This window comes from Engystomops pustulosus, chromosome 1 (assembly GCF_040894005.1).
Source record: "Engystomops pustulosus chromosome 1, aEngPut4.maternal, whole genome shotgun sequence".
Taxonomy (NCBI): domain Eukaryota; kingdom Metazoa; phylum Chordata; class Amphibia; order Anura; family Leptodactylidae; genus Engystomops; species Engystomops pustulosus.
In genome coordinates, this window is record NC_092411.1 from 37,410,840 (window position 1) to 37,429,989 (window position 19,150).

The following is a 19,150-nucleotide window of genomic DNA, read 5'->3' on the forward strand; positions in this document are numbered from 1 at the left end:
CATCTGCCCCCTGTGACTTCTGGTGAAGCTCTCTGAATGTTACTTTAGTCCGCAGCTGCAATTATCAGCTGTAAGGTGTCTGTAATGAAGTTTTATTGATAATCCTTGGTCCAATTACAGCAAAAAATTTTGAAACTACAATTGTCACTGGGGCAAAAAAAATTACAATTATAAAAAATACAGTTTCGACTTACATACTAATTCAACTTAAGAACAAACCTATGAACCCTATCTTGTACGTAACCCCAGGACTGCCTGTATTTCCTTACTACAGGCGGTCCCCTACTTAAGGACACCCGACTTACAGACAACCCATAGTTACAGACGGACCCCTCTGCCCACTGTGACCTCTGGTGAAGCTCTCTGGATGCTTTACTATAGTCCCAGACTGCAATGATCAGCTGTAAGATTCCTGTAATGAAGCTTTATTGATAATTCTTGGTCCAATTACACCAAAAATTTTGAAACTCCAATTGTCACTGGGGCAAAAGAAAAAAAATTGTCTAGAACTTCCATTATAAAATATACAGTTTCGACTTACATACAAATTCAACTTAAGAACAAACCTCCAGACCCTATCTTGTATGTAACCCGGGGACTGCCTGTATATGCTTGTAAATGTGAAGTGTTTTGATGGCTTGTGCTGAATCGGAGGTGGATACCTTGTTACAGGATGAATATAAGGTGTCCTTTGGGATAATTTTGTCAAGTTAAAGCCAATATTTCCCTGTGTGTTCAGAATCCAATCACATAATGAAATTCAGATAATCTGCTTTTAGTCACTGATGTGTTCCCAGCAGCAGGTCCCATGATAACACATGCTGAGATACCACACAGTATCTTATGTGAATGCAATCAAGATTGAGTGTACTCTACGGCAAATCTGTGCAGCCATAACATCCCTCACTTATTGCAGTATATTCTAGACGCAGCTTCTACAGATGAGTCAATATTCACAGCAACTTACTGTTTCTATTACTTATGTAACATTTATATCATATGCTGTAATGAATAGGTAATATGACAGTAGGAGGTCAATGTGCATAGGAAATGATGTGTGCTGAAGGTCTCTTAAGATGGTGAAGACCGTGAAGATACAACAGGATATTTCTAGTTGTAAGGGCTGATGCACACATGTTTCTGTACATGGATATAACCTAAGGGAGTGCAGAGGCAGGGTGGGTTAAGACTCCCATGGGCCCTGGGCTGTATGAATATTAAAGTCTCTACAAGTCTGGAATCACTTCCTACATATGGTACTAGAATCAGGTTCTTAAGGAATGGAGGATGCGTCCCTTCTGCTGCTTTCAATCTGCAGTTTCAGGACCTTTGGAGGACCTTCAAACATCCTGCAAGGATTTCAAGGGTGAAGGTCCTTCTCAGTATAAAATTTGGTGGGTGGTTTGGGCATCCATGGGCCCCTTAGAACGCTTGGGCCCCGGGCTACCACCTATATTATAATCAACCAATGTGCTTAGGGTCTGAGTAAAACCAGGCCAACGAGTGCTAGGGCGCATATAGCTCAGTTTCATTGGAATCCCTTTAACACATTTTGTATTTTGAATCATCGGCTTCTGATGAACTTCCTGGGGCCATATGATTTGAGGGGAGGATGAATTAAAAAAATACCCAAAACTGATCAGAGGCTCAGAAGCAATCCTATAAGATGCTATTCAGCTCCTCTTTGAAGTGATGCATTTAGAGTCCTATTGCACCATGTGCATTCCACCAATTTCGAACCATTTTTCTCCCTAAGCTTATTCATCCTTTAAAGCATTTTATCACATATATTTCTATAGTAGATACCAAATTGGGGAACACACTTATAGCCCCTGTATACTGCTGTGTGATAGCTTGTGTGCTACAAATCTTTAATTAGAGGAGGTTGTGAACAATGCTCATCATGGTTGGAACTTGGAACTAGTGTATTTGGCATTACTTGACTTCTAGAATGTGGGCTGTAATGTCACTGGTTCATTGGTACTTGGAACTAATAGAGTTGATTAATTGAAATAGGAGCAATGGGGCAAATTTACTTACCTGGTCCTGTCGCGATCCTCGATTCAGACGGTCCAACGAGGATGAAGTCCAGTGCGATTCATGAAGATCATGCGCCCGAGTTCCCCGCCGAGGTCTGCCGGAGTTCACCTTCTTCTTCCCGGTGCTTGGAAGTGCGTGTCTTGCGACAAAATTCTAAATGTTACATCTTGCGCGTTGTCCAACCCGTTGGGTTGTCCGACGCCCCCCCCCTTTCTGTTGCGTGCAAGCCAGCGCCAATGCGCCAAAATCCCTTGTTAAATGCGGCGCAAAGCGGAAATCATTGGGAAAACCTGACGAAAATGAGCTCAGCGGACCATTAGTAAATGAGCCCCAATGTGTTGGTTGCAGGCCTCTTGTGTGTGGCTGCTGAAATCCCATCCTTCCTTAGCTTCTTGGTTATGAAGAATTATTGTATGGATTGTGTCAGGCACAAGTTAGAAATATTTTAGTTGGTTCTCCTGCAGAGATCTTCTGATCCTTGTTAGTGAATCACTGGAGTAGTTTCTGGCCATGTTATCGGATTAGAAGTTCTCGATTAGGAGTTCTCGGATTAAGATATGTTCACATGCCCAAAATGATCTGCTGTGTTTTTCATAAATCCACAACAGATATCCAAAGGTCAAACTTGCGTTTCTCCCACAGATAACATAGCGTATCCATTCATGAATTTGTACTACAAAGCCCAAAGGAAGCTAGTCCACAGGCGCTTTAATAATCACTCCTTAGATTCAGTATTCCACACAGATTGTTTCTGGAGCATGTGAATTGGGAACAAAACACTATTAAGTTCCATCAATGTTTTGAAATCTGTTTCTAAATCACAAAAGAATCCTGAATGTGGGAATCACCTCAATAAATCATTATTATTGTGGCTCCCATAAGGAGACGTCCTGGCCACTTCTGCTATATGTTGCTCGTACAAGTCATAAAATAAATGGCTTCACATGAGACTTCTTTTGTCCAGCTCTTTATAGTATAGTATATTTCATTACAGCATTTTTGAAAGGTAATTAAATTGGATCTTTACTCATCTCCATCAACTCCAACTCCTTAATGCGGTGCCTTTCTGTATAGTTGGAATTCTCTAGCTAGCCCTTACCATTCAATGGTAATCTGTGTCATTATATTTAGATCTCTACTGTCAGATGGGTGGTGTCAGGCCATCAAACTTATCTGATCTGACTGTAGAAACCTATATTCCAATACCTTCATGGGAAATTTTGAGTTAAAGGGTTGTGTTATTAATTAAATGTATCCCGTATTGATAGGATAAGGCATAACTATATTAGCAGAAATTCTAGTCATTTATTCTGCCAATTGTAGGAGGTTGAACCGCCCAGACCCCTCACGTTCATGACACAGCCCCTATAGTCAAATTACTTCCAGGAATAACCATAATTCATATACAAATGGGTCCTTAAAATATAAGCTAATATGTAATTAGTTGTTATTTAAAATGTTGCTTCCCTTAGCAGAAAACTGCTGAAGACATAGACTGTAATGGAGAATTAAAAAGCTACTGGCCCTTTAATCAGCCCGTTGCAGACACAGGACAGAACATGGCCGCTGGTCACATGTCCACATCACATGTTCTGCACCTGCCTGGGCAGGTCATGTGATCATCACTACGTTTGGTTGTAGTCGGTTGGTTGCAGTGCATCCAGTATGACCAGTCTTGTGGAGAGACCCTTCTCAGTGAGGTAATGTGCAGTGATGGCAGCTACACACATCATTACTATGGTAGCAGAGCAGGACAGTCTGTTACATCATCACTGGGGGCAGGAAATAATAGGGAGGAGGAGTTACCGAGAACTAAAGGATCATGGGACTTGTGGTTTCCAGTAGCGGTCATCTTGGTAATAACTACACCTACTTTAGAAAGTCCATAACATTTTGTGAATCATAAAATCAAACAATCTCCATTTTGTGACTAATGAGACTTTGTCATATTCATTTATTTATAACATTATGGATTTTTGTATCAGACATTCTCTGATTAAAAAAAAGATCTACAAGGAAGGGGGGGAATTAAATCATAGAAGTTGAGGCCTTTCGAAACCTAAGAAATATACTGCAGAGGGGAGAGCTGCTATTGAATGAATAATACAGATCACAAAGAGAGAAGAAACTGAGGAATTCCACATGTTACTACAGTTGACAGGTCAGAAAAGGTTGGGTCTACTTTACATCTCTTTAAAGGACACAACTGTCATCAGGTCGGTTTCACTATTTCTGTCACTTCTACCTGTTGGAGCAGCTCAAAAGGATCCATCACGGCCTTTATCTAGTAAATTCATACATTAATCATTATAAAATCATCTTTTCTTTATTATGTAAATGAGGCTGGTTACATGGTCAGAGGCAGTGATGTCACTCATGTTACCCTTCCCCCCTCTCCTCCCCCTGCTCATGTCTGTGTGTAATGTATACAGCCTCACACCATTATACAGGCTGTCAGTCATGTGTATAGGAGTATCTCATACACACACAGGCTGCAGGGGGTGTGGCCATCAGCAAGCACATGGAGCACCCTCACATCATTATGCAGGCTGTCAGTCAAGCACTGGGGGTGTGGCTGTACCTCCCACTCATGAATAAGCCGGACAGCTTGAATATGCTAATGACTCATTGGAGATTTCACAGGTCATTTGCATACAGCTTTAGGACCTCATTGCTTAGGTTTACAGACATGTAGAGGGACAATGAAGGGATAGAGGTAATGCTCTCTAATGGCAGTTTATGAAAATATATTTAGTTTAGGGGGGTTATTTTGCCTGACATGTTCTCTTTAAGGCTTGGTTAAAGGGCCAGTTAGGTTTGTGGATTTCGGCCTGTTTTTTATAACTAGTGCATTGAGATTTCTATTGTTTCTGCAATATTTCAATTATTTCATGTCATTGAAGTTTTGTTACTTATTTTCATATGAATGAAGGTGTAAGAAAGCTACAGCTATCAGGCAGCTCACTATGAGAAGAAGATTTAATGTTAGGTCCTTGGAGTTGTTAATTTTATAGCTTTTCTATACATTGACTATTAAACTATATGAATGCTATGGCTTAATATACAAGATGAAAAATGCTTAAAAGCACATTAAATAGAATTGTTATGTCGCTAAAGACATAATAATTACATGTTCAATGAAGGCACACACGGGTGTAGGCCTGAGATAAGTCTACACAGTCCTATCAATACTTTAATTATAGATAGCGACACGGTACACATTTGCTTTTGCTCTGTGCCATTTCTTTGCCTCTTATGTCTTTGTTAATTTATTATGTTGTGCTGTCAAATGTTTGCATTAAACAAAGAGGACTACTTAAAGATTCACAGACCATTACAGGTCCTTCAAGGGGTTTTCCACCGGTAAGGTGTAAAAAAAAAAAGCGGACATACCAACATTCAACACTAATTTTCAGTAGTTTGGCTCTTATTCATCTTTTTGTAATATACCAAAAGCAGAAGGAATGAGGGGTCCTGCTTCTATAATGGAGCACATGGGATACGTCTTCTTTTTTCAGTGTACACGTGCCTAGCCACCAAAGGATTTTCCAGATAACCAAGAGATTCCTCTTAAAACAACATGCTAAACGAAAATGGGGCTGTGTTCTGGGTAATCCAAGATCTGCAGGGACAGGGCATGAGATTGGAAACACCTCTTTTATTCCATATGGTCTCTTCTGATTCAGTCCCATGATCAGGGAAGAAGCCCAGTGCTTCCCACAGCCACCATTCCTGCCTACTTGCTGGCCATGCATTAACCCACAGGCAACAACTGGGCGGCTGTACTTACTTTGGGTACGTGCACAGAACAGACCAACCATAGAGACAAGAAAACCAAGTTAAAACTAAGATGGCCGTGAGGTACAAAATCATAGGGCAGTAGAATAATTAAAAAGTACAGGGAATGGGTCAGAGAATAGAACAGTAGAGAAGACAGATCACCAAGAAGCAGACGCCTTGTGTAATAGGCACAGAATGAAGTCAAAGATGAGTTTAAATAAGTGCCTGGACCAGGGGCGGACTGTCAATGAAATCCCCCAGACATTTTCCCGGTGGGTCAACTGCCTTTGGGGCCATTGAACCCCCTTCTAATCCCTATCTCTAGGCGCAATCTGCCTCCCAGCTGCTACCTACATATCCTTGTACATCAGAAATCCAGAGCATAATCTCCCCATCACCTGTGCTGGGCTGTGTTAACTCTTCATGAAGCAGCCACCAGCATGGAGAGAGAGGAGGTCAAATGAGAAATCGGCTGTCCTGTCTCTTCCTCTCTGAGGGGAAGGAGTAGTTAAAGAAATAAGGGGCATTGCTAAAATATACCCCCCTGCCAATATTTCCTGGCAGGGTGGCAGGATTTTTAGTCCTAGTTACTAACAGGAATAGCTTTGGATCTGTGACACCTAGAACCATTGTATAAAGTGTTGGGCTACAGGCGTAGCAGTCCTGTGTAAAGTGTGTAGCTTACAATGGCAGAAGTCCTGTGTAAAGTGTATGGCTACAGGGTCAGCAGTCTTGTTTGTAATTTACACCTCCTTATTTAACACAGTAGTAAAAGACTAACCCCTAATTCTTTAATACAGGTCATATTCCTGTACATAGGGGGCAGTATTATAGTAGTTATATTCTTGTACATAGGGGCAGTATTATAGTAGTTATATTCCTGTACATAGGGAGCAGTATTATAGTAGTTATATTCCTGTACATAGGGGGCAGTATTATAGTAGTTATATTCCTGTACATAGGGGGCAGTATTATAGTAGTTATATTCTTGTACATAGGGGGCAGTATTATAGTAGTTATATTCTTGTACATAGGGGGCAGTATTATAGTAGTTATATTCTTGTACATAGGGGGCAGTATTATGGTAGTTATATTCCTGTACATTAGGGGTCAGTATTATACCAGTTTTAGTCTTGTACATACTGTATGGGGCAGTATTATAGTAGTTACATTCTTGTACATAGGGGGCAGTATTATAGTAATTATATTCTTGTACATAGGGGGCAGTATTATGGTAGTTATATTCTTGTACATAGGGTGCAGTATTATAGTAGTTATATTCTTGTACATAGGGAGTAGTGTTATAGTAGTTATATTTCTGTACATAGGGGTCAGTATTATAGTAGTTATATTCCTGTACATAGGGGGCAGTATTATAGTAGTTATATTCTTGTACATAGGGGGCAGTATTATAGTAATTATATTCCTATACATAGGGGGCAGTATTATAGTAGTTATATTCTTGTACATAGGAGGCAGTATTATAGTAGTTATATTCTTGTACATAGGAGGCAGTATTATAGTAGTTATAGTCTTATACATAGGTGGCAGTATTATAGTAGTTATATTCCTGTACATAGGGTGGCAGTATTATAGTAGTTATAGTCTTGTATATAGGGGGCAGTATTATAGTAGTTATATTCTTGTACATAGGGAGCAGTGTTATAGTTGTTATATTCCTGTACATAGGGAGTAGTATTATAGTAGTTATATACTTTTACATTAGGGGGCAGTATTATGGAAGTTATATTCTTATACATAGGGGGCAGTATTATAGTAGTTATATTCTTGTACATAGGGGCAGTATTATAGTAGTTATAGTCTTGTACATAGGGACAGTATTATAGTAGTTATAATCTTGTACATAGGGGGCAGTATTATAGTAGTTATATTCCTGTACATAGGGGGCAGTATTATAGTAGTTATATTCCTGTACATAGGGGGCAGTATTATAGTAGTTATATTCTTGTACAAAGGGGGCAGTATTATAGTAGTTATATTCCTGTACATAGGGGGCAGTATTATAGTAGTTATATTCCTGTACATAGGGGGCAGTATTATAGTAGTTATATTCTTGTACATAGGGGGCAGTATTATAGTAGTTATATTCCTGTACATAGGAGGCAGTATTGTAGTAGTTACATTCTTGTACATAGGGGGCAGTATTATAGTAGTTATATTCACATGTACTGATTCCACCGAATTAAGCTGGGCCTCCAGCAAATTGTACTTATTTGACCTACTGTCTGGAGCCACTTTTTAGGGCAACTTTAAATTCTCAGTCTGCCCCTGGCCAGAACGCTGCCCCAGAAACTGATTGGTTCAGCTGCCCATCACTGGATCAGCCATCTTTGACATCTGTGAATTTATTTACCATTTTATCCGTTGTCACTTTACAATGGGAAACCCTTTATTTTTGGCCGTGTTTCCAATATGACATTCAGCTCAATAATAGGACTCAGCCCAAAACCAAAACAGAGCAGATAAATATTGCATGTTTCTGGCACTTGTCCATAGTTCTATGAATTAGCCAAAGTTAAAGAGGACCTGTCACTTCTGCTGACAATTGTTTTAATACATAAATACACTTATTTCTAGGGCACTTTAGGGTACATTCACACAGCGGTATGCCCGCCGTGCGGGCATACCGCCGTGTGCTGGAGAGGAGGCGGCCCCTCCTCCCTCCATAGAGAATAGCGGCGCACAGCCGCACACACGCCGAAAGATAGAGCATGCTCTATCTTTTTGCGTTGTGCGGGCCGGATAGGTACCACACATGTGTGGCACCGTATCTGCGCCGCTATTGCCGTCTATGGGGACGTACATGCGGCCGCAAATTTGCGGCCGCATGTATGTCCCCGCAGACGGCCATGTGAATGTGCCCTTAGCTAAAACTGATGGATATCTCTTTTAATTAAAGGGGTTGTCCCGGTTCATACATTTCTTTACTAAGGGTCACAGAAAAAAAATAAACACCCTATTGTTTGATCCTTACCACTGCTCCAGCCTGACGCCTCCTGACATCACATACAGAGTCTCAGCTTTGATGTCACGTCGACAGCGTGCACCTGCTGCAGCCAAATACAGACCACAGCCAGAGGCTGCAGCAGGTGTGCAGACTGCGCTTAATCTTAGAACTCGAACTGAATATAAACCAAGGCTCCTAATTTTACCACAAAATACGGAGAAAACCTATTGACTCGAGTATAACCCTAGGGTGGAAAATGCATTGGTCACAGCCTCCCCAGTATACAGCAGCCAGTGCCTGCCCCCCCCCCCCAGTATACAGCAGCCAGTGCCTGTCCCCCCAGTAAATAGCAGCCAGTGCCTGTCCCCCCAGTAAATAGCAGCCAGCAGCCCTCTTTCTCAGCCAACCAGCCCAGTTTGCCCAATTCACAATTGAAAACACCACTTTCCGGTGCCCCCCCGCAGGTCGCTGCTGACATCAGTGTTTGTGACGGTAGATGTCAGAGCCTGCTGCTGGAAGGATCGAAGACTTGCAGGGGGTGTCGGAAAGGTGAGTTTTCAATTTCTTTTTTTTTACTCGAGTATAAGCCGAGTTCGGGTTTTTCAGTACATTTTTTGTGCTGAAAAACTCAGCCTATACTGGAGTATATACAGTAAATTGACAAGTAGGTTTTCCCAGTTGGAGGTGTATACCAACACACACTGACACCTTTTAATGCGTCGTTAGTAACAGCAGGACTAAATGCACACATATTCTATGACAGTAGCCAGTGCAAAGTCTGTGCCAGGCCCCCTGATCGCCGGAACGCCCCCTAATATATGTGGCATGGGGGCTAGTGCAACTGCGCCACAAAACGGTTGCCTGCAAGCAGAAAGAAATTATAATTTTGGTGCACCAGACATCTTAAAGAGACCACAAAGCAGGGGTATGTATTATGCCAAACTAACCACTGGCATATATATACAGATCCACCAGAGGAAAGAAATGAGAGCCCATTGTGCGCAAAATGGGTCCAAACCTATGCAACTGAGCCAGGAAGAACCCAATTATACTCCTGAAATGGATTTGTATAACATGTTAAAAAAAAATGTAGGTCCCCCCCCCCCCAAACACATAGAGGGAAGTTATCAAACTCTGCAGCCATAATTTTGGCTACTGGGCTACTTCCAAAAATAATTTGTGATCGTTTTGAAGTTTAACACCACACACTCAATTTTGGGAAATGGGGTGTGGCTAACATCCAGAATTTATCAATGCAACTTTTTGAAAAGTTACAAAAATTCGGCACATTCCAGTAAGAGTAATAAAAAAAGAACAGTCACATTTCAGGCCAGGCTTGTAATGAATGAATTAATGGCAAATTAATCAAACTTTCTGTGCCATACGATAAATTTGCCATAAATGACAACAATAAAATTGAATTTACAGATAAATTGGCCCCACAAAAATATTTTACTTTTTATGCATAAAAACTCCCATACAGCTTATCGAAATATATAGTAAGTTTGGTTGGACAGGTCATTTTATCTTCCGCTCTTATATATGGCCATTGTACTTTTCTAAGCTACAGTATCTTCTCTAGCCATTATAATTACTGATCACCTGATAGTTCAGACTTATTGAGGATGTTTTGTCCTTGGCTATGACAGTATATTAGATCAAGTCTCTTCTTTATTAATAGCGATATCTACACATCAGATTCATTGCTGTGTCTCAAGAAGAACAATATAACTATGTCCAATTACTCCAGAAGCTCTAAATCACTGTACTTATTAATATACACTATAAAACACCAGTTGCTTTCTGAATTCATACTGTGTTACTGTATAATACATCTCAGGTACCAGCTGTAACAACACCAGTGTATTACAGATGGAATATAATCCTAAAGTATGGGCCACAAAGGAGACGGGTCCTAAGTGCAATTATCTTAATTAAAGCAAATAATTAAGACAAGAAAAGGAGAGGTTCCCAGTGCAAATAACGTGACTTATAAATTCCACTGATATTGATCTCCTGTCAAGTAGTGAATGGATTATCCTGTCCTCTTTAGAATGTACAAAAGATGCTTTGTTCAAGAATTGATATTTAGAGTTTTTTAAAGGTACTACCCAATATATATATTAGCTTCAATGTAAACTACATAGAAGGATATTAAAGGTAATCTGCCATCAGGGATCCACTTACTTAGTAGATCCTGATGGTAAATTCTCCAATCCCTAAATTGCCTTTTATTATTTTCTAAAACCTAACCTATGTGTTTTAATGCATAATTTTATTTTTATGCTAATTTGCTGCAAAGGATGCTGGGACGTGGAGTAGCCTCAGTGAGCACCAGTACCGAGTACCCTCTGCGCCCCGAGTACCCTCTGCAGGGCCACTACCCTGTGCATCCATGCTGCCTGTGATAATGGTTGCAGGGCTGGTGCAGGCCCCTCTCCCCTTTAAAGGAAATCTACCATCAAAATCAAGCATAATAGACCAGGGACACTTACTCATAGATCCAGGCACTGTGACTGTGGTAATATTCTTATATTTGTTATCCATGGCCTCCTTCCTTCTAAAATCAACTTTAGAATTATGCTAATGAGCACCCACAAGGTGTTACCAGAGACCCTCTGTGCTGCTGATTCACAGGCTGTTACACTGTTAAAGAGCATTTCCCTCCTCCCACTGTGTGCCGAAACTTCCTCTGAAGAAGTAAGATAAGTCAGAGGGAGGGTGAAGTGCTGAGGGAGCAGCTTGTGAAGCTGCAGCAAGGAGCAGTTCCTGTAACACCCCCAGGAACTCTTCAGAAACATTAGCATAATTTTAAAAGTTGATTTTAGAAGGAGGGATGCCATGGATAATAAGAAGATAACGACAGTCACGGTGCCTGGATCTATGAGTAAGTGTCATTTTCCTCATGAATACACCAGACTCAAACCATGCAGCCAGTGTATTTCCAGACGACACAACATTAATTATGTGTTACTCTGCTTGTAGAAGTGTGGATTATATTGTGCTTGCCCATTACATAAGGTTGGATAGATTTCTTTAATTGAAATAATTTAGATACAGGTCTCTTCTGGACACCCCCTGCTGCCTGCTGGGGAGAAATAATTGCTGAAGACTTTGGGGGCATGTACAATTGTTCTATAGCTCCATACAACTTTCCTGGCCTGATATGGCTCCTTACCAGCGCTCTGTATACCTCTAATTATATATGAAGACATGTGCCTATCATCAAACAGGGGAAAATAGTGGCATTTCCTATTAGATGTCATAACTAGTTCTAAAATGACAATATTCTCTTGACTTGAGCTGCAGTTGCCTTACACGGCCACTACACAGCCTTCAGCTCCATACACTGCACAGAACCAGTGGGCACATTGGTTGATTTGGAGGAGGTGTGCCAATACCTCACCAAACTTATATCTTTCAATACAATGGGGCTCATTTACTAAGGGTCCGAACGCCGCACTTTCATCGGGTTTCCCGAATAGTTGCGATTTGTGCCGAATTGCCATGGGATTTTGGTGCACGCGATCGGATTGTGGCGCATCGGCGCTGGCTTTCACACAACAGAAATCGGGGGTGTGGTCGTCGGACAACTTGATGGATTCTGAAAAAGCGCAGAATTTAAAAAAAGAATTGTGTCGCAAGATCAGCACTTACATGCACCTGGAAGAAGAAGGTGAACTCCGGCGGAACTTGGCACAGTAGCGACACCTGCTGGACGTCGGGCGCACAATCTTAGTGAATGCTGGCAGACCCAAATCCTCGTAAGACAACGCACCGCGGGATCGCGACTGGACCGGGTAAGTAAATGAGCCCCAATAAGTACAGATCGTGAGCATTAGAATAAATATCTCGTCTGGGACAGCCCTTTTTTTCCAAAAGATGTGTGAATTATATTGCATAGCTCCACCTATAAATTTCCAATTGTATAACTCCAGACTATGTATAAGATGATATATTTCATCATTATTTAAAATGATAACCTCAATAATCTGCTTATACTCTGCATGGACTAAGTATAGCCAACTTGTAGCCCTCCAAATAAAAGCGCTTTCCATTGCATAGAAGTATCAGCACCGGGAGGAGTGCAGTGTGAGCAATCTATGACACAATGAAGTATGTGGACAGTTGCTCTGCAGTACAATGAAGTACTGTAGGGCGACGCAGAACAAGGTCTGGGAAGGCTCATAATGAAGCCAATGCCACTAAATGCTCTCCACTCTCACTTGACAGTTAATAGCCCCGATCTAGTAATACAATTATCATTAGTCTGGCGCAGTGCGAATTAGTTAATATGACGCCTCATACATTCCTACCGATTTGTAAAACCTTTAAAGGATGTCATGGGTGTCTAAAAAGAGAAACAGAGATGAGGGGACTTATCTCCTTCTCAATAATTCCACCCACTCTCTACCGTGAGCAAGAAGAGAAAATTAGGTTAAGCAAAGGAAACGCTCTACATGGAAATGTGCAATCCTGCCGAATAGATTGTAACCTACTAAAGGAATTCTAGAACTATACATATACAACACAACCTGCACACAGCGATCGCTCTTTTATAAAATCAGTTATTCTTTGCCACACCTCGGTCCTAAATTTTACCAAATATTTCATCGTTCAAACCATTTTAGTGAAATTGACCAAAAATGGAAAATCCGTACATTAGAACATCAAATTGAAACCATCATGGATTTTTTTTTTTTTACACAAATACAGTTTTGGAAAATTCGTCCAGTTTTTTGCCAGTCTGCAGTAGAGAGAGAATAAATAGGAACCACTGCACTGCAATTCAATGTAGATGTCTGATACGTCACATTAGGACAAATTTTGCAACGTAAACTGGATTAGTCACACATCAGGGTCACCTTTACTGCACCATATCACCCCAAAACTTTTGATGGAATTAGGTCTAAGAAAGGAAGCAATATATTCCTTTTTTGTATATTGTATATTTTTTTATACAACTGAGCATTGATTTATAAGAAATATAATAATCTGGCCTATGAAGGTTCTAGTGTCCATATAGCGCTCAGCGTAGATGAATGAACGGGCCGTCCATAAATAAAATCATTTGCGGTTATTGGATTGCGTTTTCAAACAGATATAATGTAATGGAATAGCTTTTGTTTAGTCTGATGTTCCTACATAGACATCAATCCGGAATGCTTAGATACCCGCAAGCTTGTAATGGATTATTTTATAACAATGTATCATAATATATTATCATTATTATTCATTAAAACTGGATGGAAATGCCGTAATGACTCGGAATTTATCAATGTGGTCATTGATAACCAGTAGAACTTCATTTATGGTGCTGATCCAGAAGAATACGTGATTATACACCTATTACACAGAATAGTTCTTTGTATGTAAAACGCTTGTATTATGCGGCTGTGAGGATTGTTCTCTTCTTCCATGTGTGACTGTGGATCCCATTATTTTCTCAGTGGTAAGAGGCTATAAACACACTGCGGAGATCACCGCTAACTAGTCATTTAGAAGGAAAAAGGCTACACTGGTGTATAATCCAATTTAGAATAATTCAATTTTTACGGTGAAAGGGCCCACCTCGGAAATGGGAATCTGGAAATGGGAGTCTACATGCTCGTAATTCATTATATAATGGGACTGACATGTGGGTTTGACCTATTGCATGTTGACCCACCCTCTTTTTTGACATCTGGGGTAACCTCATACAATATATATATATATATATATATATATATATATATATATATATATACATAGCAAAAGAACTATGCTTTGTTACCAACAGAGAATTAGAGGAGTTACAAGTTGAATGATAGCAGCTAAAATTTATGGTCAACTTTGTCTTCCTGTAGACATGACTGCTGTAGTCAGCGGCTGGTTACATGCGGGATATCCCTCCTCCCTACTATCCATGTCCCTGGTTATACCCCGACTCTGCACTGCAGTTGACTGCAGATTATCCTATGTATGTCCAAACCCAGTTTATTGTTACCGGTGCTTTATCCTAGCTGGTCCATGTTTTATTACCACTTGAAGGAAGAGCGACCACTATCAATCACCGCGCACCCTTTGACGCACACTGATTCTGGTAATGAGATTTTGTTTGCCCTGACACTCTGCATTTGGCTCACTGTGCAGTTGTTTGACAAATGACAGCTCCTGTGGATGACTCAGACTCTGCAGAACCAGCAGGTCTGGTTTAACCCCTTTTCTACCAGAGGGACCTTGAGAACAGAGCTCTGCAGGCAGCCGAGGCAGTGAAGAGTGAAGGCACGCTAGTTCTGCAGCATGCTTCCTGCACTTTGAGCCAAGTACAAGACTGCAATAAGTTTCCTGCTGCAACATTTGCCGTCAGCGTGCAACACTTCCCTGCATAAATCAGACTCCTCATCCTTTCCTAATACACGACTAGTAGTATATCTAGTCTCTGGACTAATAAATGCATTACAGAAACACCAAGTCTGTGTTATATCTCATCAGCTCTGCAGTTTAATGCAACCCATTGTTTCCTGTAAGGAGCAGCAAATGACTATAATATTCTTTATACTATTTCCAGAATAAAGTCATAACATACAATAATATTATCCAACACTATAATATAATGATAGTAGATCAGTTCATTGTACACGCCTTGTACAACTCCTTTAAGACATACAGTAAAAGACCACCCCTCTGAGAAGACCACCACCTTATCTAGACTAGATGTGAGGAGCAGCAAATGACTATAATATTCTTTATACTGTATCCAGAATTATGTCTGAATATTTTATCCAGCTCTGAAGAGCTCTGGAAATATTAACATACAATACATAACAATATTAACCAACGATATAACATATTGATAGTAGATACGTTTATTGTATAAACCTTGTACAACTCCTTTAAGACATACAGTAAAAGACCACCCCTCTGAGAAGACCACCGCCTTATCCAGACTAGACATTCAATTACACTATATGTCCTGCATTCTTTGAAGAGACCCCCTCCTTAGAAGTCCACTGCTCAATGCAATTGTCAGTGGTTGCCTCAAAGAGGTTTCGCTAGAAGTTATATTTGTCATAAACTAAAGAAAAGACAACATTTCTTAAGTCAAATGCCTTCCCTACATAATGCAAGCAAGTTCCGGCACATTTTTCTAAATGCACAAAAAGTTACGAAGCTCATGCAAATCCAATATCCCAGGAAGAGTAAGCGTCTACATGCGGAGTGATGGGCTGCTGTGAAAGTATGTGCCCCCTTCTTACCTCGTCCACCTGCTCCTATCCGCTTATGGTCAGCAGTGTGCAGGGAGCTGTCCGCTTCTCAGTGCTGAACGGGCCACCAAATAGGGAAGACTAGCACATTGGGTGGATCTTACTCTGCAGCTCTATTCTGCTGCAGTGCTGAATAAGAAGTAGAAAGAAAGAACAAAGTCTCTCACACACATACACACATTGTTCTGAATAAGAGGAGAGGTAAAGGCGTACAGATGAAACGAACAGGGAGGGAAGATTTGTGTGTAATCAATAATTGAAACGCTGGGAGTGGAGTGGGCAATCCCAGCTCATAGTGGGAAGCAGCCTGGAGCAGCTGTGGGGGTGGAGTGAATGCAGGCATATGGGGTTATCCGTTTTGCTTGAATAACAATGTACGAAGAGAAGAAAATAGAATAGAAGGCACCTCCTGGGTAACCTCTGTGTGTTATCTGGGGTGGGACTGACTAATACAAGCCAATGGATCACTATGACTAGCGTCAACTCCTTAGACGAGTCATAGAACTTTCCCTCTATGACGCAGAAGGTTTCCTATAAACCTTAACATTTTCCATTTCTATATCAAATCGCAGACAATAAGACAATGTAAAATGTAAAATTCAGAATTCAGATATCATCTTATAGGTTTCATATTAGTAAAGCTGAAATAATAGGGCACATACCGCATAGGTAACTAAAATAGGGGCAGTGTTTAAAGGGGTTTTCCCATGAAAAACATTTTTTCACAAAGCATAAAATGGTAATAACTGTCTCCTTACTGACTGCTGGGACTCCTTGAAATCTTGAAATCCAGGATTCTTACATTATCTTTGTGAATGGATCAGTAATGCACATGTATGGACACCACTCAATACATTCAATGACCAGTACTATACACTTAGAACCAATAAAGTGAATTGAATGGTGGTCATGTATTCATGCTTCCACCCACAGGAGACTCAATGACCCTTGTTTTTATGATCCCCAGGGGTCCCATCAGTCAAAGCCAGGGTGATTAGACATTTATCCCATATGTCGTGGCTATAGGTTAGGTTTTGTTCAAGTGAAACACTTTTTGCAGGTTTTCCAACCTTTTTGGGAAAAAAAACTGTTCATCATCACATTTTATATGCTATAGTACTCCCGTGCCAATAGTTCTGTGATTCCTCACAGTGACTACATGTACATGCCACTAATAATGGCTGATAGAGGAGCATAGGAGCACAGGTATGGGAGCTGCAGAGCTGGTGAATGCTCGATTTGGGGGTAATTTTTATTTTTTAAATCCCTTTAAGATGTCTATGCTCCTAAGGGCAACCATATGCATATGTCTATCTATCTATCTTAACTACATTTTAGTTAAAAGTATATTTTATCGTTCGAATTTTATCGTTCCTATCCTAACCAGTGAGGTTTCCAGTGCTCAAACTTCCATTAATCAAAGACTTGCCAGCCGGTGGATAGGTAATAGGTTGAAAAACTAAATTCTTTGACATTGTCTCAATAATTGGGGTTTCTATTACTCGACTATATTTATTTAACACCAATATACCACTATGCTCTACAGCTGTTTGTTCCATTTCCTAATACATTTCCTGGTTCAAACAGAATTGGTAGTTAAACAGGCCTCCTCATCATGCAGTTCCCATTTTGAACTATAGTGAGACGAAGACAATAGCGAAAAATTGACCGCACCATTGTGAGGCTTGAAGCAAGATGTTTTCAGATGGAAGTGGACACTTAAAGACACATAGATAATGGGAGAGTTACAGAAAGACATAGCAGTCAAATCTCCTCAATAATGACCACTTTGTTATGAACAATGTCCTGCGGAACCAGATGTTGAATGTCAAACAACTTCAGGCACATTCAAGGAGAGGCGACTAGCATCAAGAGTAACATCAGGCCAATCAGAACAATCCAAAAAAAGTGTGTAGAGTGGCACCGTGTACAGAAAAAAGTTCGGGTGCAGATCTCCTCAAGGGGTCCGACACCACCCCCCATGTTCAAAAGCAGAACTCCAGAAATTCAGCCTATCAGAACTGTTTTCTTTAGCATGGTTTGCACGCCGGACTACTTGCCTGCACCAACATGCACAGGCATCGTCATCTTCCGTGAGCCAGGAAACATCTATGCAGGGTACAAGGGACCATTGGGCCTCAGTGCTGTTCTCTGAAGAAGGCTGATTCATGCTGCACAAATGTTGGAGACGTCAAGGAGAGCTCTGTGCATCAGCCACAGTTGTCACCTTTGGGGTTGTTACAATGCGGGCAGGTCAATAGAGAACTATTCAATACAGAACTGGCCTGCACTTGTGAATCATACATGTCTAGATAAGAGATCACGATCAAGATGCTCAGGCTTTGAAACACATACATCTTTTTATTGCATCTGCACTACTACCAGACTGTACACCTTCAATACCTTCAGAAGTGTCCTGAATGTGCCGGGCTTCCATGTTTGATTGTCGCTGTTGATATGTTGGCTCCAGATTGCTGCATGCATGGAGTATGGAAGCAGAAGAAAACTTTGGGTGATCCAATTTACCCCTATTTTATGAATATTTATAACTTGTGAAATGGTAAATTGTGACAAGCTCATACTGCTTGAATAATATTATTAATCCTGTCTCTTTGCCTCTGCAAGAACAATACCTAATTTTATCTTAATGGACAACAATTCATCACCTTCTATGGGGTGACATTGAAAGAATATGGGATCAGCTGAGGTTTGTACCTCTGTACCCCAGAACCTCAGTCACCTGAGGCTAATGACCTAGATATATAATGCAAAAGGCCACATACATACACATACATCTACATCTATAGCTATATATGTAGGCAGCATGTTATAGAGCAGGTGGAGCTGAGCAGATTGTAAATTCTATCCTATCTGCAGGGCTCATGTTATAGAACTGAAGGAGCTGAGCAGATTGTACATACTGTCCTATCTGCAGGCCTCATGTTGTAGAACTGAAGGTACTGAGCAGATAGAACACTATGTGCAATCTGTAGGTCACATGTTATTAAGCAGGAGGAGCTGAGCAGATTGAATACTTTTTTTAAAGGGAATTTTCAATCAGACATAATGGGGGTCATTTACTAAGGGCCCGATTCGCGTTTGCCCGACGTGTTAC

The 19,150-nt window shown here is 40.7% G+C and overlaps 1 protein-coding gene across 1 annotated transcript in view; it reads right to left on the reverse strand.

Moving 5' to 3' along the window:
* Positions 1–16,414, reverse strand: part of SV2C (synaptic vesicle glycoprotein 2C) — a 96,887-nt gene extending 80,473 nt beyond the window's left edge. The window contains exon 1 of the mRNA XM_072138184.1: positions 16,027–16,414. The gene's annotated coding sequence lies outside the window, so the exon portion shown is untranslated. The remainder of the gene's footprint in view (positions 1–16,026) is intronic.
* Positions 16,415–19,150: the final 2,736 nt, after the last annotated feature.